Source organism: Canis aureus, chromosome 26 (assembly GCF_053574225.1).
Source record: "Canis aureus isolate CA01 chromosome 26, VMU_Caureus_v.1.0, whole genome shotgun sequence".
In the NCBI taxonomy this organism is placed as follows: Eukaryota; Metazoa; Chordata; class Mammalia; order Carnivora; family Canidae; genus Canis; species Canis aureus.
Genome location: NC_135636.1, coordinates 47,321,947 through 47,343,464, shown reverse-complemented (window position 1 = coordinate 47,343,464; position 21,518 = coordinate 47,321,947). Strand labels below are relative to the sequence as shown.

The 21,518-nt window shown below is 52.4% G+C and overlaps 2 long non-coding RNA genes across 2 annotated transcripts; one reads left to right on the top strand and one right to left on the bottom strand.

The window, feature by feature from the left end:
- Positions 1-6,492: 6,492 nt before the first annotated feature.
- LOC144298568 (uncharacterized) lies at positions 6,493-11,168 on the bottom strand. Its single transcript, XR_013365494.1, has 3 exons — positions 10,966-11,168; positions 8,452-8,583; positions 6,493-7,265 (listed from the first exon to the last, which is right to left on the bottom strand). It is a non-coding gene; the product is annotated as an uncharacterized LOC144298568 (long non-coding RNA).
- Positions 11,169-11,247: 79 nt separating this feature from the next.
- On the top strand, positions 11,248-18,536 carry LOC144298569 (uncharacterized). Its single transcript, XR_013365495.1, has 4 exons — positions 11,248-11,372; positions 17,023-17,085; positions 17,176-17,453; positions 18,059-18,536. It is a non-coding gene; the product is annotated as an uncharacterized LOC144298569 (long non-coding RNA).
- Positions 18,537-21,518: the final 2,982 nt, after the last annotated feature.

Here is a 21,518-nt window from a genome sequence, read left to right as displayed (position 1 = left end):
ATCTGTGCATCTGATTACACGCAGCATCCGCGCTGATGAGCTCCTGCCGCCTAGCTAAATCACAACCTCCCCCCCCCCGCAGCCGAGGAGCTCAGTCTAGGCCTAACAAAGGTGGGACCCCCTCGTGTGGCCCCCAGAGACCAACTGTGGGGGGAGTCAGAAGCCCTTCCCTGAGAAAGGGCTCCACATGGGGTCTGCACTCAGGACATGGTGGGGAAGGGCTTCGCCCTAAATGCTTGACCTCCCCTGCCTGTCCCCAGTCCTGTCTGCCCAGCCCTCTGCGCTGGTGGCTGGGCAAGTTCCTGGTCCCAGGGACTCAGCCAGAGCTCGGTGCTCCGCTCTCGGGGATGGCGACTAACTGTTGTAAGCCTTTATGGGGCTTGCAAACTGGTAGCCCTGGGAGCACCCAGCTCATAAAAGTGTCACTTTGGCCCCAGCAGTGGGTTTGTTGCTGTTAATGACGTTGTAAATGCGTGGCAACCGTTTCAGTTGGGAGGGATTATGTATTAAGTTGGAATTACATGGAATTGCCACTTCCGTGGGCCAAAAAATGGCCCAATATCAGCAACTCTACTTGGTTATGGTCATGTATATTGAGAGTTTTCCCCCAATCCTGAAAAACTAAAAGCAGCAATGGGCTGGAGTGAGACACCGGGTGCCTCCCCACCCGCTTATGCAGCAACACGTCAACTTACCCCAGACCCCACCGGTCCCTTTTGCTCACCAGTCCAGAAATGCGCCAGCTGCCAGATGCCAGGCCGCAGCATGACATGCCTTATATGGGAGTAAGTGACTTTTTCTCTTTCTTCTTTTCACTCATCCTTTTTGTTTTGTCTTCCGCTCATTCACTCATTCATTCAACAAGACGTTTTGAGTGCTTACCAAGAGTCAGGCAGGGCGCCTGGGTGGCTCAGTCAGTTAAGCACCTGCCTTGGGCTCAGGTCATGATCCCAGGGTCCTGGGATGGAGCCCTGCATCAAACTCCCTGCTCAGTGAGGAGTCCGCTTCTCCCTCTCCTTCGGCCCCTACCCCACCCCCAGACGTACTCACATTCTCTCTCTCTCTCTCTAAAATAAATAAATAAAATCTTATAAAACAACAACAACCATGAGTCAAGCAGTGTCTCAGCAGCAAGGATACAGCATGGAACAAGACAGCAGAAATGTGGAGAAAAACAGACAAAACATATATAAGTCCATAACATGTGGAGTACGTGGGTGGTGATAAATGCTAATGGAAAGTCAAGCAGAGAAAGCTGGCCGGGATTCCGGGGGTGGCAGGAGGGAGAGCGGAGGCTCACGCACGTCTCCCTGAAAAGGTGACACGGGGAGTCCTGCGGGAGGTGAGGAGTGAACCCGGAATTTCGGGGGCAAGAGCATGTCAGGTGGAGGCAGCAAAGTCCCCAAGGCCAGAGCATGTCTGGTTGGTGCCAAATAAAAGATAAAGGGGGTATTTCCTGTATACTTAGGTCTGTTAAAGCGTCGGGAGGGAGGAAGATCCCTAAAGCATAGAGTCGATGGTGTTGGGGAAAAAGGAGAGAGGTTGTTTTCCTTGCATCACCGTTTCTCTAACCCACATGGCCCCTCAAGAGCCCGTGTCTGCGAGCCCTGCGTGCTGCTGATTGTCTTCAGATGTAAAACCAGCAGCAAGACGCTGGGTGGGCTCAAGGACTAGAAGGGTCCCCCCTTCCCGTGTCCTCTCAGTAGAGTGGACACAGAATGTATCAAACTGGGACACAGAGCCCGAGCCCCATCCCCTCTCCCTTTGACCACAGGCCCCTTGCTCATGCTCCGGCTGTTTCTCTGCGCTCGTTTGTCCTCTCCTGTTCACACCTACAACCCCAGGCCTTGGATGAGCTGAAAGGAACAGGAGTTTTATCCTTCAGGGAGCCAGGGCGTAGGGACCCAAACAGTCTTCTACATCAGGTGGAGGGGTAAAAATTGGGACATGGCTGCTGGGCAATTAAGCAAGATGCTTCTTAAAACATGCATTGCTCGACAGGTCCAATGCAAGTACCTGTCTTCAGAAATAAATCTTTAGAGCAGTACATACTCGGCTTCAAGGCTACTGGCCATAGCGTAGCTCTAAATAATTTTTAAGTAGAAATCAGCTAAGTAGCAGGAGAGGGCTTATTGAATACTTATGATGTGTCCATCAATTTGTATAACATCCTCATGTCATAGGATGCAAAATGGCATGGAGAATATTCAAGGGCATTCTACTGAGCGGAAAAAAAAAAAACTCTTAAAAGTGATATACCACGTTATTCCATTTATTTTTTTTAAAAAAGATTTTATTAATTTATTCATGAGAATACACAGAGAGGAGAGAGAGGGGCAGAGACCCAGGCAGAGGGAGAAGCAGGCTCCATGCAGGGAGCCCGACGTGGGACTCGATCCCGGGACTCCAGGATCACGCCCTGGGCTAAGGTGGCGCTAAACCACTGAGCCACCCCGGCTGCCCCTGTAATTCCATTTATATGACAAATCTTGAAATGACAGAGTCATAGAAATGGAGAACAGACTAGCAGCTTCTGGTGTGGGGCTGTCACAATAAAATGGTAGCATGAGGGGTCCTTGAGTAGAACCTGTTATGGGCTGGTAGAACCCAAAATTCATGTTCAAATCCTATCCATCAATGTGACAGCTTAGCAGGTGGGGTCATGGGGAGGCGCTTAGGTCACAAAGGTGGAGCCCTTGTGGATGGAATTAGAGCCCTTATAAAAGATGCCCCAAAGGGCTCCCTCTTCCCTCCCACCACGTGAGGACACAGCGAGCAGGTGCCTGGCATTGGGAAGGGCTCGTAAGGGTGAGCCACGGATGCTAATAAACTGCCAGCGTTGAACGCTGAGGTGGAGAGGTAGGTTCTGTGGTTTTCCATATATTCTAGATTTTCTCTCAATAAATTAATGCTGTGTTGGTATTTAAACTCATTTCTTGGAGGAGAAAGAAAGAAACATAGATCTCTGATTGAAAGGAGGAAAGTTTATTTTGCCCCAGACTTATAACCCTCCCCCGTGCCCAGGACAAACCCTCCACTTCCTGATTCCCCAACACACCCGACTCCCACTACCCTAAGGCTCACCCATGGTCTCTGTCGGTACACACCCAGCCTCTTCATGACTCAGTTCGCATCTGACCTTCTCCAAGGAACCATTGCAGGGGCTGACCCCACGCGGCCCCTGTGCCAGCATACCCTCCACATTAGGAGTTCCTCGGACTGGGACTGACCCTTTTAATCGTAGCCTCCCTTAGAGTTATTAACCCAGGGCCAGTCCCCTGTTGGGGCTCCATAAACCACCACAGAAGAGCAGAAGGGCGGGTTGACTCCTGACTCTGTCCCCAGGAGTGGTGGAACTGTGAGGCTTCTTCGCCCATAGCACCGGGGACAGCAGGTAGGACTTTCACAAAGATAACATGATCTTTTCCATAATGATAATTTCCCAAAATAATTGCTATAAAATTGCTGTAAATTTGGAAACAGGGTACGTCAGGTGCCCAGCGCGGTGGCTTGCTTACTCACTCATGATTTTTATTAATAATTGAGAATGACTAAAAAAAAAAAAACAAGCTGTGGGCGTATATGGACATGCCACTCAAAGATCTCAGCACTCAGAACTCCGTGACCAAGGACACCTGTGAGTTCAGGAACCTCAGGACCAAAATAGCATCAGCAGGACAAGGAGGAGGACAAGGCTGGGGAGGGGCTGAGGAGGAGGAAGAAATATCCTCGGAGCAGCTTTCTACGCCAGGCCCTCTTGTCGACGTTCCTCAGTCTTCCTAAGGGCCTCCAAGATAGTGGCCTCCACTCCCAAATTCACCTCGTGGTCCAAGACGGCTATCCCAGGCCTCCAGCCATCACATCCAACTTCCAATGGCCAAAAAAGAAAAGAGGAGGAGGAAGACACTGCCCAGAAACTATACACACCACTGGCTGATATCCCACTGGCTAGGACTCAGGCACACAGTCTCAGCGAGCTGCAGAAGAGCCTAGGAAATTAAGTCTGTATCCTAATGACCTTGTGGCCAGCTAAAGGTCAGAAGTTCTTCTATGAAAAGTAAAGTCTCAGCTATTTACATATAAGGAAACCGAGACACAGACAGGGAAGTGACTTATCCACGCCAACTGTAGGTGAAGGAGTCTGTGCTTGGTGAATAGTAGCCCCTCCAAAGGTATCAGGTCCTAATCCCGGGAACCCGTAAGGTGAGCTGATAAGGGAAAAGGGTCTTTGCAGACGTGATCAAGTTAGAGCTCTTGGGATGGGGAGATTATCCTGGGTTACTCAGTGGGACCTAAATGCAATCCATGTATCGTAGCCCCGTTAGCGGGAGGCAGAGGGAATATTGAACGCCCCGTCCTTGAACTCTGGAGGCGTGGACAGTCAAGGAACACTCGCAGCCCCAGAGGCTGGAGGAAGCGAGGAAGGGTCCTCCCCCAGAGCCTCGGGAGGGAGCACGGCCCTGCGGACGCCTTGATTCCAGCCCAGTGACACTGACTTCAGACCTCTGGCTTCCAGAGAAAATAAGTATCTCCCACTTGAGGCTACCCCCACGGTGTTCATTTGTTTTTTGTTTTTCTTTTTTTTCTTTTTTTTTTTTTTTAATGTTATGTTCAGTGTTCATTTGTTACAGCAGCTTCGGAAACTGATACAGACTCTACGGCCAAACCTAAAGCCTGGTTCCAGAGACAATGGGGGGGAAATGCAAGGGACCCTTCCCAGCACTGCTGGTCGGAGATCCAGACTCAACTCCTCCCCTGCCCGCGTGCCAGGCCGTGTGCCCCAGACAGTGGGGAAAGGGGGAGGCGAGCTCACCGCCCAGGGCTCCTGGCCCGCCCCGGGGCCACAGGATGCTGCATTAGGTTAGGTGGCGTCACCAGCAATTTTCCCTCCCAGGGCCCCGCGAGCAAGGGGGAGGGACCTAATTGAAGAATGAGCTCACTGGGAGGGTTATTTATTCTACTTACTTTATTTATTCTGGGCCACCGGCTGCTTCCAGGTGGTGCCCACGCGCTGAGCCAGGCTTTGCTGCTCCTGGAGAACCCCTGCAGCTTGTGCGCAGATCTCGTGGGCATGTGTGCCCGAGCCTCCTTCTCTTTCTCATAAATGTTTTTTCGGGTTTCCCTTCTGCGTGTCCATTTTAATCCTACCCTAAGCCTCACCATGTTGGGCTGACGGATGACTCGGCTGACAAGCCCCCAAAGCTTGGGGATGTTCTTAATACCCTCCTTCCTCCAGCACCCGGGTGGCTCAGTCGGTGAAGCATCTGCCTTCAGCTCAGGTCATGATCCCAGGGTCCTGGGATCAAGTCCTGCATCAGGCTTCCTGCTCAGTGGGGAGCCTGCTGGACCCTCTCCCTCTGTCTGCTGTTCGCCCTGCTTGTTCTCTCTCTGTGTGTGTCAAATAAATAAGTAAAATCTTTTTAAAAAACAAAAAGAGGGATCCCTGGGTGGCTCAGCGGTTTAGCACCTTCCTTCCACCCAGGGCATGATCCTGGAGTCCCAGGATCGAGTCCCACATCGGGCTCCCTGCATGGAGCCTGCTTCTCCCTCTGCCTGTGTCTCTGCCTCTCTCTCTTTCTATGACTCTCATGAATAAATAAATAAAATCTTTTAAAAAATAAAAAAAAATAAATTTTAAAAAAAAAACTTTCTCTCTGCCCCACATGGTGTCCATCACCCGGTCCTGCTGCTGCTGCTTCGGAGCTTCTAGAGCGCCATCCCCACCCTCCATCCCCACCATCCCCACCCTCAGGCACATCTGCTCCCTCTCTCTCCAGACCCCAGCCGCCCCCCTCACAATCCACTCCTCGCACTGCCGGGGTCCTCCGCACCAAGGTCAGATCACACCAGGCCACCGTGGGGAATGATTAGCGTCCCCCCAAATCCAGGTCTACTCAGAACCCCTAACATGACCTTTCTTGCAAATAGGGTCTTTGCTGCTGTAATTAGCTAAGATGAGCTCTCACTGGAGCAGCAAGGGGACCATAAACCCGGTGGCTGGTGCTGACGAGAAGATAGAGCACGGAGAAGGCCCTGTGAAGACGAGGGCAGAGGCCCGAGCGATGCAGCAGCAGCCAAGGAATGTCAAGCTGGAAGGCGCGGGGAAGCATCCTTCCCTAGAGCATCAGAGGGACCCCGGCCCTGAGGACACCCTGATCCCAGACTCCTGTCCCCAGGAACGCGGGAGAAAACGTCTCTTGCCCGTCTCCTTGGTCCCCCATCTCCTTCTGGGTCTGACCCAGCCCATACCCCGTCTGCAGCTCTCACCCTATCTCGCTCTGCTCCAGCCTTCCGCTACTTCATGCTACTCCCCCAGCATGTCCGTGTCCTCTCCTTCCATGTCTTGTCACCTGCTGTTCTGTCTGCCTGGAACCCTCCACTGAAAGCGCTCTGGAGGTCCAAGCAGAGGAAGGAGGCCTGGGGTCCAATTCCTGGAGCCTCAGTCTCTCCCCCCGCCCACCACCCACCACCCACTGTTGATCCCACAGCACATCTAGCCCAAGCGAGGATGAAACCTGGAGGAGAACGTGGCTCCCTTTGTTACTGACTTTTCCAGAACCTTCTATGGGTTTTCAGTTTCTGAGAATCCAGCTCAGTGTCCTTCACTCCAAAAGGTATACCTGAAATGCTAGCCATATATGGATTTTTTTTTTTTTAAGAGCATGCCTATTTTAGCTCCAAACTCTGAACATGACCTGTTGGGTATTTTCCATCTGGCACCTCAACAACTAAATTCTGTGACTTCCAGGTCATCTCGCATGTACTTGCTTCGTTTTCTCGCTGTGAAAGGCCCTTTGTTGCTCCCAGGAAGTGTCACAATAACGAGGGACAGTTAATTTCACTCTTCTCCCTGGGCTGGACTCAGGCCAGGAGGGAGGGCAGGCAAAGGGCCATGGGGACAGGGTCAGACCTCCCGCTAGAAGGTAAGCTCTGTGAGGGCGAGGCCTGCGATCTCCTGCACCCCAGAGCCAGCCCCAGGGTGTCGAGTGAATTAGCCACGGCAGACATCTCTTGCTGCACGCCCAGAGTCGGCTCAGCTCTCTCTGCAGCCCTCGGCTCCCTTGATTTACTTTGTTTCTTACATTTTTCTCGCTCAGCGCTCGGAGACCGGGGGAGCACCCAGGCCCATCAGGCCTTTCTGTTCTATGGGTTCAGAGATGAGCACACGACCCAGTAGAACCAACGACTCACAAGGAGATTGTCACTGGGCTTTGGTCGAGTTCTCCATGGTCCTCTCATTCCGGAATCAAGGAGTTCATGTCGTCCTGGGGGAACCAATGAAAGGGAGAGAGAAGTCGTTCCTCTTTCTATTCTTAGAGCCCCGGATCTAGCTTTCCCTAAAGACAGGCTTGATTTGCTGCCACCTGGCAAAATCACACATAAATCATTTATCCTTTTTTCTCTTTTCCTTAAATTAGTTTGGATTGAGTTTTTGGATGCATGTAACCGAAAAAGGCCTGCCCAATATGTGAATGAATGATTGAATGAGAGGAATGAATGAACTAACCTCCAGTTCTGGCCAATGGCTTTTTTCGGCACCGTGCTCACGTACCCAGAACACAGGGCTTTGCACAGAGACAAGGGAGGTTAGGACCCTGTCCTGAGACTTCAGAGTACAATGTGACCCAGGTGTCCCCTGAGGCCACTGAGCCCTTGAAATGAACCCCCCTCCTTCCACTCTTGTGATCGCCCTCCCCAAAGATCCTGCCATCCCAAAGCTCTCCCCAAGATTTCCGTGAATTTCAATGCATCTGACCCTCCGACTCAGCTCTTCTTCACTGAATTAACATGGTGGCCACCTCTGTGGCCCTTCTCTCTTGCACACCACATGAGCCAGATTTGAGAAGTGGCCCTCCCTCAACTTCCACATACCACCCTCTTCTCCAGTCTCCTGAGACATTCCTGGGGAACAGAGGGAAGGAGAAGACATGTGCTCAGGACGTGGGCCTACAGCTCAGCATGCAAAGAGCTTCTCATCCATCTTTACACATCCTTGGTCTGGAAAGACCTTCAGTCACACCAGCCACTGGGGTCGTCACCGATCGGTGCACCACACGCGGTTCCCAGCTTGGTGCTCATTCTCAGCCTCCCCCCTGCTACCACACACAGGTCCCTACTCCGTCCCATGCAGACCCAGCAAACTCTCCCTGCAGAGCCTCCCTCTACAGCAACCTAGTGCTTTGTTTGCACACGGTTTCCTTCCTCATAGGAGTTCTGGGGCTACTGTGAAGGTTTTTAAATATTTTCCACTATCTTGCAAAGTCAAAATTATTATAGTTGCCATTTAGAGGGAATACCTACAGCATGCCAAGCACTATTCTGGGCCTGTTTTGCTGATGGTGAAATCGAGACTCAGAGAAATAAACTTGCCCCAAATGGCACAGCTTATGAATGGAAGAGCCCAAATCCTAAAGCCCAGACTATTTTTCCAGTTGAAAAATCAGTCCTCACATGGCGACTTCTGCCCTTAGGCCAGTGGTGCCCGGGGACCTCTGCGGTGACGGAGATGCTCTACGTCTGCACTGCCCTCTACATCCGCCGCATGACGCTCTCAAGCACGCTATGGCTGCTGCGACCAAGGATCTGAACAGTTAAAATTTTATTTTAATTCGCTTAAACTGAAATCTAAATTGCCACATGTGGGTACTGGCTACCAAATCGGACACCACCACCTTAGAAGAATCTGCTCATTGTTCTGAATTTAGACTGAGGTTTGTACAAGGACGAAGGGAACCCTTGGTGTCTTATAAAAGGAGGGACACTGCCCTGTCTCACACCTCCCCATTGTGGGGGCCGATAGCCCGTGGGCAGCTGTCCCTTCCCAGGCCGCCCATCTCTCATGTGTCTCCCCCGGGGACCTCATTCCTTTCCTGGAGGGAACCGTGCTCTGGCCTGGCGTGTCCCTCTGCCCAGAGCCTCTCCATCCTCTCCCCACAAGCCCACTGACCTGGTTAACCCCCCGCTTCCCTGAACTGTCAAGGTCTCAGGGGACATGTTGCTCCTCCCAGGGAAACGGCCTTAACCCCTGAGCGGGGTCCACAGAGCACACTGCCCTTTCCTTTAGACACTCAGCATCGTCCCAACTGTGTCACAGTGCTGGCACAGGGGCGGTCTCCCTGCTTCCCTGGAGGTTGGGCAGCGGGTGGGCCTTAACCTGTTCTGTAGCCTTGGCAGCCAGGCTGGAGCTCGGTGCATAGGACATGCTCAGGAGCTACTTGTCAAACAAATGAATCGGTCAGTTGAGTTAGAGACTGAAAGACGGCCAGCATTATGTCCCCTAGAGCTCCCTTTGGACCCAGACCACGAGTGGGCAGTTTTTCTTTAAAGGACCAGGCAGTAAAAACGTTAGGCTTTGTAGAACAAGTCCCTTGCACAGCCATAAACAACATGTGGAGGCCGGGCGTGGCTGTGTGCCAATAAAACTTTATTTGGAAGAGCAGCTGGTGGGCCAGATTCGGCCCCCAGGGGGAAGTGCCCGTCTGTGCCCTGGGCTGGAGGGGGAACAGCCAGCGGGAAGCAGGGAGGGATGAGCAGCGCTGGGGACTCCAGGCTCCGAGCCCCGAAGGAGGCAGCCAGGACACTTGGTCCAGGTCTCCGTCCCTCCGCCCATGGGGACAAGAGGAAACCCTGGGCCGAGCACCTGGGCCCAGGACATGGGGAGGCTTCCGGACGCTGGGGAAGCGGATAGGGGAGCCCAGGTCCAGGGCACAAAACCAAGTCCTGGAGCCGGGGAATTCGCGCCCACAATGGGACCCATTGACGGGGAACAAGAGTGGCGTTGAAAAGCCGGTGCGCGGCTTGTCCTCGCGCGCCAAGGGGATGTGGTGAGCCGGGCTTCCTCCACATCCTGCTCTTGCTGCAAACCTGGCGCGGAGGGGCCTTCCCATCTGCAGGGGAGCCCCCCAGGCCCGCCCCCAGGTGGGGACCTCTGCTCAGGGGCCCGAGCAGCTCCTCGGCCCGGCCACCCCCTCCACGCTGGGCACCGATTGCCAGGATTGCGGCCTCCGGCCTCTCCCTCTGCCCCAGCCTTCCTGCCCACGCGAGAGATGGAGGGCTTTTGCCCTCCGCTACCTTGGAATGGGTGTGTTTTGAGCTGTTTGTTTAACTGGTGCGCTTGGTTTGCTGTGGAGCAAAGGGACTTTCTCTTTGGTGAAGGCCCGTCTTTGTTTGAGGGGTATCCCTGAGAGTAGCTTCCATTGTGGGCTCCCCGCATCTGCCCGGGGGGTGGGCGGAGGGGAAGGGAAGCATCCGAGCCCTTGGCACCCGGTCCTCTGCTCGCTCCACCTCAGCCAGGCGTGCGCCCACCCTTGCCCACCGTGATGGCCTGCACGCCCTCTGCTCCCGAAGGCATGGAGCTCCCCAAGAGGGAAGCAGGCACGCAACCCAAGGGCAACCCACGGGCCAGTGCAGAGGCCTCAGGCTTGGGGGGCCGAGCCCACTGTGTCAGACCCTTGGCTTCACTATTTGGAAATCTTAGGCAAGCGCCTGAACCTCGGAGGGGCTCGTCATCCCCAGTTACTTGTCCTGTCCTGATGCTGGTGGATGATGCTCTAGGAAAACTGTGTGCAGGGGGCCCGGCATATACGAGGTATCCAGTAAATGGGGTCACTGCTATTCTAAAGGCCTTCGATTCTATCATCTTTGCTTCTCTGGCGGGAGAGCTTTATTCTCACAGACTGGCCGCCCCTGGAGGCTGGAATCGTGGCCACGCTGGGTCCAGCCTCACGATCATCTGACATCACTAGCAGAGATGCCAGAAATCCCAGGGAAGGGCTCCCATTGGCTTAGCGTGGTCATGTGCCGGACCAACCCTCCAGCCCAGGTGACAGGTGCAGCTCAGTCACCTGACCACAACTAGGCTCCCGGACAGCCTGACCTAAGTGCCAACTCCTCCAGAATCACCTAGCTCAGTTTCCCAGAAGGATAGCAGAGAGGTTCATGGAAGGCCTAGTAAAATGTAGCCACCTCAGCCCCTACTTCATGTGACAGCGCTGCCCAGGAGCCCAGGAGGGACACGGCCTTCCCTGGAGAAATGCTAGGAAGAGCTCAGAAGCATGCCCAGAGCTCCGGCTGCTAGGAAGCTCCTAGCGCCTTGCCTTCACCAGGCAGGTGGCACCACCTCCAACTGAGCAGAAGCCCCTGCAGCTGCTAGAACTAGAAGCGTGGCCTCCTCAAGGGAGTCATCACCTGTGGAATATTCGCAGAGGGGGAAGACAATGGAAAGCCACCGCAGTATGTTCTAGAACACCTTAGAATAAGACTGACTCAGGTCTTCTCACTTGGATCTGAAGACACTGCCAGACGCGTCATGGTTAGCAGCCTGAGCCCCTGGACCCCTGGATCAAGGAAGTGAGGATTCGAATTCAAGCTCTGTGAGTCATTCATTTGTTCATTCATTCATTTATCCAAAAAAATATGTATTGATCACTCACTGTGTCCAGCACTGAAGAGACTCCGTGGTAAGACAGACATGGCCCTGCCATCAAGCGGTGACACAGAGTCAAGAAGGCAGTTGTTAAACAAATACAGGCCCAGTTAATATATAATCACCAAGTGAAGGGACGCCCGGGTGGCTCAGCAGTTGAGTGTCTGCCTTTGGCTCAGGGCTCAGGGCCTGATCCTGGAGTCCCGGGATCGAGTCCCACGTCGGGCTCCCAGTGGAGCCTGCTTCTCCCTCTGCCTATGTCTCTGCCTCTCTCTCTCTCTCTCTCTCTCTCTCTCTGTGTCTCTCATGAATAAATAAATAAAATCTTTTAAAAACAACAACAGCAAAGTGAAATAGATTCTGCGGGATCGGGTGGGAATTTGAAGGAAGATACTTAGGCAGTGGTCTCTTCAGAGGTGTGTCTGTGAGGCCAAGAATCACATGGTAGGAAGAACATTCCAGCAGAGAGAACAGGATGTGCACCGGCTCTTCTAATCACTCTAAGGAAGGGAAACGATGGGCGTTCTGATAAGGGACGCGAGAGGTAAGTCTGCCGTGAGACACTCAGACATGTCACTGGCAGCGTGGACTCAGCCCAGTGAGAGGCCCAGAGACAACGTGAGTGCCCACCCCACCTAAGGTGTTCTGTGCTTGGACCAGGACTCCCCTGGAGCTAGGAACGCCAAGTGAAGGATTGTCTTGCCGCAGCCGGTTTATAATTGATACGGTGGGCATCGGCTGCTTGAGTCTGCCCCACACTGCTCTTGAGGGGTCATCGTTCCCCTGGATCAAGGCAGGGCTGTGAGAGTGACTCAAACTAAGCCAATTCTGGGGCCCCATCCCCTCCACTGCCTGAGGCAGGAATGGGAATGGAGCCCAAGCTCCAAATAAAGCGGAGATACTCAGAGCCAGCTAATGAGAGGGAAATAAATAGCCATCATCTGAACCCCTGGATCCAGCCATACCTGAAGACAGCATATCCCTAGCTTTTCTTCCTTCCTTCCTTCCTTCCTTCCTTCCTTCCTTCCTTCCTTCCTTCCCTCCCTCCCTCCCTCCTTCCCTCCTTCCTTCCTTCCTTCCTTCCCTCCCTCCCTCCCTCCCTCCCTCCTTCCTTCCTTCTTTCCTTTCTTTCTTTTTTTAAGGTCCATGAGATGATACTTTTTTTTTCAAGCAAATCTGAATTTTGTTTCTGACAGTTGAAACCCAGATGGACATCAGAATTCAGGATGTTAAAAAAAAAAAAAAAGAATTCAGGATGTTCCAGATCATAAAAAGATAATACATTGCATATGTCGTATAGTAAATGACACCTCTTTGGAGCCTGGGGAGACACCTCAGTGTAAATATGTTAATTCTAGAGCAATACGTACAAATGCTCACCCGGGCTGGGATCAATAAAGAAAGACTATAGAATAGCCTCATGTCAGGTTTTGCTGCCAAATGAATTGCACCAAACATAAGAAAAGCATTTCCTGTTTTCACAATGTTTTGTGTTTTGTGTTTGTGGTTAAGGGATTGTGAATCTAAAGATATCATAGAAATTCATTCAACAAACACTGATGGGAGCCCTACTGTGGCTGGGCACCATGTGGGGTGTTTCCAGAAACTGGGCCCTAGAAAGATGGTGACTCTGCCAAAGTCACACAACCCTGAGTACCAGGTTTGGGACACAAACCCAAGCTGGGCACCAAAGTGTGTACCTCTCTGTCACCCAGGCAGTTTGCAAAATCAGTCTGCCCTGAATTTCACACTATTCCTGAATCACTATTAGATTCACTATTAGTGATTATTAGTGAATCACTAATAGATTCACTATTCCTGAATCTTCACACTATTCCTCAGCAAGATGAGAAAAATAAGGGCAAGATTTTGACTTTTTTTATAGGTAACGTGTTTTAAAACCTGATGATTCACTTTTATTCTGCTCATCTACCTACTTTCTAACATTCAAATGTCCTCTCTTCAAGAAGTGGCGAGGAAGGGCACCTGGTGGCTCAGTGGTTGGGCATCTGCCTTTGGCTCAGGGCGTGATCCCGGGGTCCTGGGATCGAGTCCCGCATAGGGCTTCCCGCGGGGAGCCTGCTTCTCCCTCTGCGGGTGTCTCTGCCTCTCTCTCTGTGCCTCTCATGAATAAATAAATAAAAATCTTTTTTTAAAAAACAGTGAGAATGATTTTAGACTCCTTTAAAAATGCAAAATAACCTTCACCTCTACAGCCTTGACCAAAACTTGGTGAGAAAATGTTCCGGGTCTGTGAAACCCAGCCATCCGAGAGGCCCAGCGTCCACGGGCTGATGCGCATCCATCTGCTGAGAGGCAGGTCCTTGAGGCCAACTGCAGGCAAAGCCCCTGCTGCCCACTCCTGCAACCCATGGTCCTGGCGCAGAGACTCTCGGGAAATGACACGTGTGTACCCGAGGCCCAGCTGATTCGTGAGTGGCTCCCATCAAAAGCAGCTCTCTCTCTGCAGGAACATCTGTCACATTCACACCGTGCCTGTCACAGAAGCAATTGCTGAATCAGTTCCCCAGGGAGTGAGAACCTGACGTCTCATTTGCATGGTTGGGTCTTTGGGGATTGGAAGTGTCGCCTGTCCCTATCCTATTCCCAGGGTTGTGCGTGTCTTCAAGAGATGTCTTGAGAGGACAGGACATGGAATCTGTAAAACCCCCAGCACAGTGCCTGACAGACTAGATGCAGAGTAAATACTAGGGTCCTTCTCTCTCTCTCTGAAAATTGATGCACAGGATTGTCTTCATAAAGGAAACTGCTCCAGCTGTGGGGGAGTCTGGTTAGAGTCTAACAGAATATTTTTAAATAGAGGCTCAATGAAAACCACAAGATACCAAACCACACCTATCAGAATGGCTGAAATCAAAAGGATTGACAACGTCCGTGCAGGGGAGGGTAAGGAGCCAGAGCACCTGTACGCCGCTGCTGGGAACGGACCTGGATATGGCCAGGATGGAAACCTGGTGGTCGGTATCCACCCAGTGCACGTGCGTGCCATGTAACCCAGCAATTCCACAGTTCCAAAAATGAGCATTACTTCCTCCAAGCAATATATACAGAAGCATTCACGGCAGTGTTATAGATAACAGCCCCAGACTGGAAATAACCAAATGTCCATCAGCAATTAAATAATTTTTTAAAAGTATTACACTAATATTATAGAATATTATACAACAGAGAAAAAGAATTGACTATAGTTACTGGACCACATGGATGAATCTCACAGACATTTGTTGAGCAAAAGAAGCCAGACGCAAAAGAGGACGTATTCTGTGATTCCATCTCTATGACATCTGTGATGGTCAACTCTATGCGTCAACTTGGCTGAGCCAAGCCGCCCAGATATAGGATCAAACATTCTTCTGGATGTTTCTCTGACAGTGTGTTTGGATTATATGAACACTTAATTAAATCACTGGATTTGAGTAAAGCAGCCTGCCTTTTATAATGTGGGTGGCCCTTGTCTAATCAGTTGAAGGCCTCAACAGAATAACGACTGACCTCCCAGAGCAAGAAAATCCTGCCAGCCGACAACCTTCAGACCTGAACTACCACATCAGCTCTGCCCTGGGTCTCCAGCCTACCAGCCCACTCTCCAGAGGTTTGGACACACCAGCCTCCCTCACCGTAACTCCTTAAAATAATCTTCAATATCCTATCGGTTCTGTTTCTCTGGAGAACTCTAATACGACATTCATAACCTGCAAAGTTCGTCTTTGATGACAGAGATACGATCAGCTCTCACCTTCGGTTGGGATATTGAATAGGAGGGAGATGGAGGAGGCTTCTGGGGTGCTGGCAGTGTTCTGTATCTTGATCTGGGTGTTAGCTACACAAAGGCTTATCTTTGTAAAAATTCATCAAGCTGTATCCTTAAGGTCAGCACATCTCATTTTATGTAAATTATACCCAATAAAAACCATAGAAAGTAAACAAGACAGGGGCAGCTGGGTGGTCTTCCGCTCAGGGAGTGATTCCGGGGTCCTGGGATCGAGTCCTGCATCAGCTCTCTGCATGGAGCCTGCTTCTGCCTCTCTATGTCTCTCATGCATAAATAAATAAAATCTTAAAAAAAAAAAAAAAAAGACAAAAGCATGGCCATTCTGCAGGTGCCATCCAGCCCAGGGTCCTTCTCTGCAGCGGGGTCCAGGGCACGGGCCAGCCGCTAGCCTACGGGACGAAGCTGCAGAGCTCAGAACTGACTCATTCTGCAGCAAATATTCAGCAGGACCACCCGGCACAGGTGGCTGGGACCCAGAAGGTTCCTTCTGCTCTTGGGGAGTTTACACTCCACTGTGGGGGCAGGGAGTCGACTTTTTGAAAGAACCACACGCATGAATGTAAGATGGATCACAACCCAGGCAAGGGCTGCAGGAGGGGCCGCTTCAGTGACAGCTGAGACCCTGGGGGATTCAGCCCATTTGCACACATCAGGAGGATACCCCGAGAAAGCCAGAAGGGAGCTGAGGTCTGAAGGCTGAGCTGGGGGTGAAGGGGCAGGGGAGGCCAGGACTCACCATCATAATACTTCTTAGGTTAAACAAATCATGATGTAAAATTTCGTACTTAAAAGTTTTTAATTGTCTCAAAGGCCAAGTGTTACATTTGTAAACAGTCCTGGTCAGTAGTTATGTGATGTCTCAATAAAAGTGCTGCAAAATAAAATAAATAAAAAAATAAAAGAGGGGTATGTGGAGGAGGCAACCCTTCCAGGGGCCCATCGGCACCGTCTGCAAACATTTGAGGTTGTCCCAATTTGGCAGGGGCGGGCGGGGTGGTCCTGGCATCAGCAGGCACAGGCCAGCTTGCCAAGCGTCCTGCGGTGCACAGGATGCCCCGCAACAGAGAACTATCAGGCCCCCAGCGTCAATCGTGGTGAGGCTGAGAAACCCAGCTCTGAGGAAATAGGGCCTTTGTGGTTATAAGCAGGGAGGACAGGTATTTTGAAAATTTCCTCTGACGACAGTGCAGAGAATAGAATGACCTAATAATAATAACAACAACAACAACAACAGCCAATAGCAGCTGCTGCCTCTTTTTTTTTTTTTTAAGATTTTTATTTATTTATTCATGAGCAAGACACAGAGAAAAGCAGAGACACAGGCAGAGGGAGAAGCAGGCTCCATGCAGGGAGCTGATGTGGGACTCGTTCCCAGGACCCTGGGATCACAACCTGGGCCAAAGGCAGATGCTCAACCACTGGGCCACCAGCCATCCCGGCTGCTACCTCTTTACTGAGCACCTACCATGTGCTAGAGACCATGCCACGCACTTTGTGCACATCAGCTCACAGGATCCCACAACAGCTCCATTTTACAGATGAATAAAGTGAGTGCCAGGGAGGGTGATTCATGCACCTAAGATCACCCAGCTGCAAGGTGATGATGGACTTGGGCTCTGCGGCCCCACATGCCTCTGAAGCCAGCAGCGGCTTTGGCCTGGCATGAGCAGGGCAGCCCTCTGCCTGGGGGAGCCGCAGCTCAGAGACACTTGTCCTATCCTGCTGTGGACTGAAGGGGCTGTGCCTGTTAAGCCTCATGCCTCCTGGCCACAAACTGTGTGGACGTCATACTTCTCCCCCACAGATGACACCAGAATGACGTGACTAATCACGCCTGCCGCATGGAATTATTCTGGAGAGTAAACAGGTGCAAACCCACCCCTCGGTCAATTAGGGCTGTCCTTTAATCCTGCCCACGTTGTCAAACATGCTGCATTAAGACCACATTTTTTTGCAGGCCCAAAGGAGGGAAATCACATCGTGATTTCACATCATGAAAGCGCTCCTGCTCCTTGTGGCAGGGAGGCTTCCAGCCCCTCAAGGGACAGCCCTCCCCAGCGTCCTTTGTTTCGTTTCTGCACAAGGAAAGATGCGCCCCAGCACCTACCAATTGCTGGGAGGCCTCTGCACGGCAGCCCCATGGGAAGAGCTTCTCTGGGGAGAGGTGGGACCCCGAGGACCAAGTCGCTGGGCCCAGGGATCCTTCCCTGGGATGATGCTAACCCAGAGATACAGGTAGAATTATGGGGGACAACTACTAGGTACTCAACCTCCACCCTTCTGGTAACACCCCGATTTTCCTTTGGGAAGCCACCTCTCCATCACGTTCAGCCCACATCAGCCTCTGAAGTTGATGCCCCACCCAATCCAGGTCACATGACCCCACGTGGCCAATGGGCATGTTCCAGGCCAGTCCAGGGACTCCCCACAGGCACCTGCCTAGTGAGCCTACTGAAGCTCAATCCTCCATACTCAGAATTTTGGGGGTAAAGAAAATCTCTTTCTTAACTTGGAAGGTCTGCGTCTGACTAGGAGTCACCTCACAGGACACCCAGTGTGACAGGAAAGCCAACATAGAAGAAGGTAGTGGGGCACCTGGCTGGCTCAGTTGGAAGAGCAACCCACTCTTGATCTTGGGGTGGTGAGCTCCAGGCCCACGATGGGTGTAGAGATGAATGAATGAATGAATGAATGAATGAATGAATGGGAGTAGAGCTCAGAAAGGTTGAGACAAAGTCCTGAGAACGTCATATAAGCCCCTAAATCCATCTGTGCCTGAAGTTTGCGTATACTTGGACTTTCCACGTACACAAGTCAATACATTCTACTTTTTTCCAAAGCTGCTTTGAACCAGATTTCTGACACTTGCAACCAAGGAGCTTCAACAGTGACCTCAATTCAATTCCACAAGTGTCTGTTGTGCCAGATCAGGCTCAGTCTACACCAGCCACTCTAGGTTCTTAAAGTGAAGCAAATTACAGGTCTTTAGCCATGAACAGATCACAAAAAAGAAAAACCTTTTCTGTTACCTGTGTCTAGCCAATAAATAGAATCCAAAGCACAAGGGCCATCCACTCTCTTTCCATTGAGAATATCAGAAATCTGATTGGTGTGTGGTTAGAAAACAAAATATTGGCTCTTATATCAATGAAGTCAAATTCAGGAATGGCTGGATCCAGGTGCTCAAAGATGCTTCAGGAATCCTCCTACCTCTTAGACACACACCTGCTCTCACGTAGACTCTCGCTCTGGCTCACACACACCTTCTTGCTGTGTCTGTCTCTCTATTCATCCACCCATCCTTCCATCCACATACCATTTCACAGATTCTCGGGTATATATTCACATACTAATATCCCTGAAATCAGAATGTGACTTACATCCAGAAGTATGTCGCAGCTTAACTGACAGGCTTTTTTTCCCCTTTTTAGTTTTACATAAAATAATGAACCGAATGTCTTGCGATCAAAAGGATTTCTTTTCTGTGGCCAGCTGCTCTAGGTATCAGCTCTCCCACTGGAGACATTTCTTCCATGTAGTGGGGAGTGGGGGCAGGGAGCATGACCAGAGAGAGCTCTAACTCCCCAGAGGAAGGGGGAGCTGAGCTCCCTGTGCCTGTGTACGGAATGACAAGGAAGGATTCTGACCGGGCTGGGGCAGGTCATGTGACAATCACTGTGGACCTGGACACGGTGGGGGTGGGGGGTGTCTGTGGTCCACCAGGCCCGCCCCACACCACCCTTTTACCCCCGGCCGGGCTTCCACAGCCGTCAGCTCCACCACGGCCATGAGCAGCAGGGGACACACGGGGCCGGGCTGAGGAAGGGCCGCTGGACATACATCACGACAAACCCCATCTCCGATCCTGAGCATTACTCACAGCTGAGGCATGTGGACCGTGATGCCCCCGATCGGCACTAAACACCCTTAACTCTTGGGCACATCTCAGCTTCCTGCGACAAGTCACTACGTGGGAAGCCAAGGGGGGTCTGCCGGCTCCCTGACCAGTGCTGTCTCCGAAGGAGCCCGCTGACTTGGACCCCTCGGCCCAGGGGGATCCTGCAGACAGATGTCACACGCGTGGTCCCCACCCTGCGCTGCTCCTTTGCAACCCTGCTCCTCAGGCCTCAACAGGGTCACCGGCTGGGCACGAGCGGGGCCCCGAGTGACTCTGCTCCTGGTCTCTACTTCTCTGATGTGAGCGTGTGAGTGGGTGTGAGCACAGGGAGACCCGTGCTTGTGTGAGGGGGTGTGTGTCAAAGTGTGTGCCTTGCCTGAGCGTATTTGCACACGTCTGCAGGTACCCAGATGTGTGACCAGGCGGGGGGGCGGGGTACATGCAAATGTCTGTGAAAGGAAATACGTGCGTGCACGTATGTGCATGTCTACATGTGGTCACACGCCGGTACAGGGCTGCCTGCAGGGGTTCCTCCCCCTCGGCCACCTGCTGCCACTCCCACTCCCCAGGGGAGGCTTTCCTCGTTTTAATTTTTACTTATTTATTCATGAGACACAGAGACAGAGACATAGGCAGAGGGAGAAGCAGGCTCCCCGCAAGGAGCCAATGCAGGACTCGATCCCTGATCCCAAATCACGCCCTGAACCAAAGGCAGACGCTCAACCACTGAGCCACCCAGGCGTGCTCCCACCAGTCCCCCCACTCTCCCCCACCCCATGGAGGCTTCTTGACTTCTTTTCCCCTTGAAAGCTTTCACCCTTCCACCTCCTGACCTCATTTGCTCCCCAACACCCCAAGGAGGCTTTTATCCCTACTTTCAAGATAAGAAAGAGACCTAATGGAGCAGCTGCCTGTGGTCACCCACCCGTTAGCAGTAGGACAGACCATTGTCTCCGACTTACACCCCTGGGATCTTTCCACTGGAAAGGGAGGTTTCAGACTCATTCAGGTAACAAAGCAACACGTTTGCCCATCCTTTCAATTCAACAAGCATTGCCTGGGCACCTCCCTGGGCCCAGGAGGAGGCCAGGTGCTTTGGATACAATATCTCCATCCTCCCAGCAGCCCACTGACTCCGTTTTGTAGGAGGAAGTTCAGAGAGGTTACACGGCGTGCTCAAGGTCACACAGGGGCTCAAGGTCACACAGCTGCTGTAGATGCTCCAAGACCAAAGCTGGGGTGGGAACATAGCAGCTCACGGCTGAGCGTCTCCCGGTAATTGCCCTTGGCCTCAGAGATACAGTCTTTCCCTTGCTTGGGGACATCTCTGGAGGGTGCTCAGACCCCCTGGGCCCAGTCCAGCTGCCCGCCCACCCTCACAGTGTGGCTTCTGAGAACACACCCCATTAACCGTCCTGCACACTAATTGGATTCAAAGTGTGTTTCCCAAGGCACAGCTGAAGACGGGTAGTAAGCGCTGGGCGAGGACCTGGTCCCCAGGCCGGTGGGCTCTGAGACGTCCAACTGTTCCCCACCTGCCCCTCTGGCATCCGCCCCAGAGGCCCGCCTGGGCCTGACCTCTCCCTGCAGCACCCAGCAAGGGGTGGGCTCCCTCCTCCCCGCCAGGGATGGGAAGAGCTGGCCCTTAGGGGAAGCAGGGGGTTGCCTTGGAAGGTGGAGCTGCCGAAGCCTCTGCAGGAGAGCCATTTGTTTTCCTGGAGCCTCCCCGAGCTCTCCATGCTCGGGCAGCCCTGTGTGGCCTGCTGTTCCAGAAGCCTGGGATTTCCTTCCTCTGCTGCAGACAGGCTGCGCCTCCCTCGAGGCTCAGCTCGGGCCTCCGCTCATCCCCGGTGCGGCCTGCACAGCGGACTCCCGGGAGGCACCTGTAATACTCCGGGGCTCAGGCTCCGGCCCCCGGGGACTACATCACAATCTCCTGGGAAAGGGACAGTCAGATTTAAGGTCCCCGTGTCAGGGGTCAGCCAAGGGCCAGGCACTAAATGCTTGAGGCGTAAAGCCACGGTCTCCCCTGCAGTCAGACGCCAGCCCTGCCCAGGCAGCACGGAAGCAGCCCCAGACCACACGGGTGTGCTGCGTCCCGATAAAACTTTATTTGCAAAAACAGGCAGCAGCTGGATTTTTGTCGTTTACCAACCTCTACCCTAGAGGGGCCAAGATCGAGAACTACCACCGCAGAGCAAGCGAAAGACGACAAACAAAACAAGCCTGTCACTCAGGGTGCGAATCCGATTTCCTCCCTTGTTCTCACCTCTAAAATAATTCAGAAAGCAATGAGCACGTCATCTATCAGTAGGGACAGTCCCTGTTTACACCTCCTGTCCCAGCGTAATTAGTGCAAGTGTTCGGTTTCACTCTCAGAAACGCCCCGGTGTTAATGACAA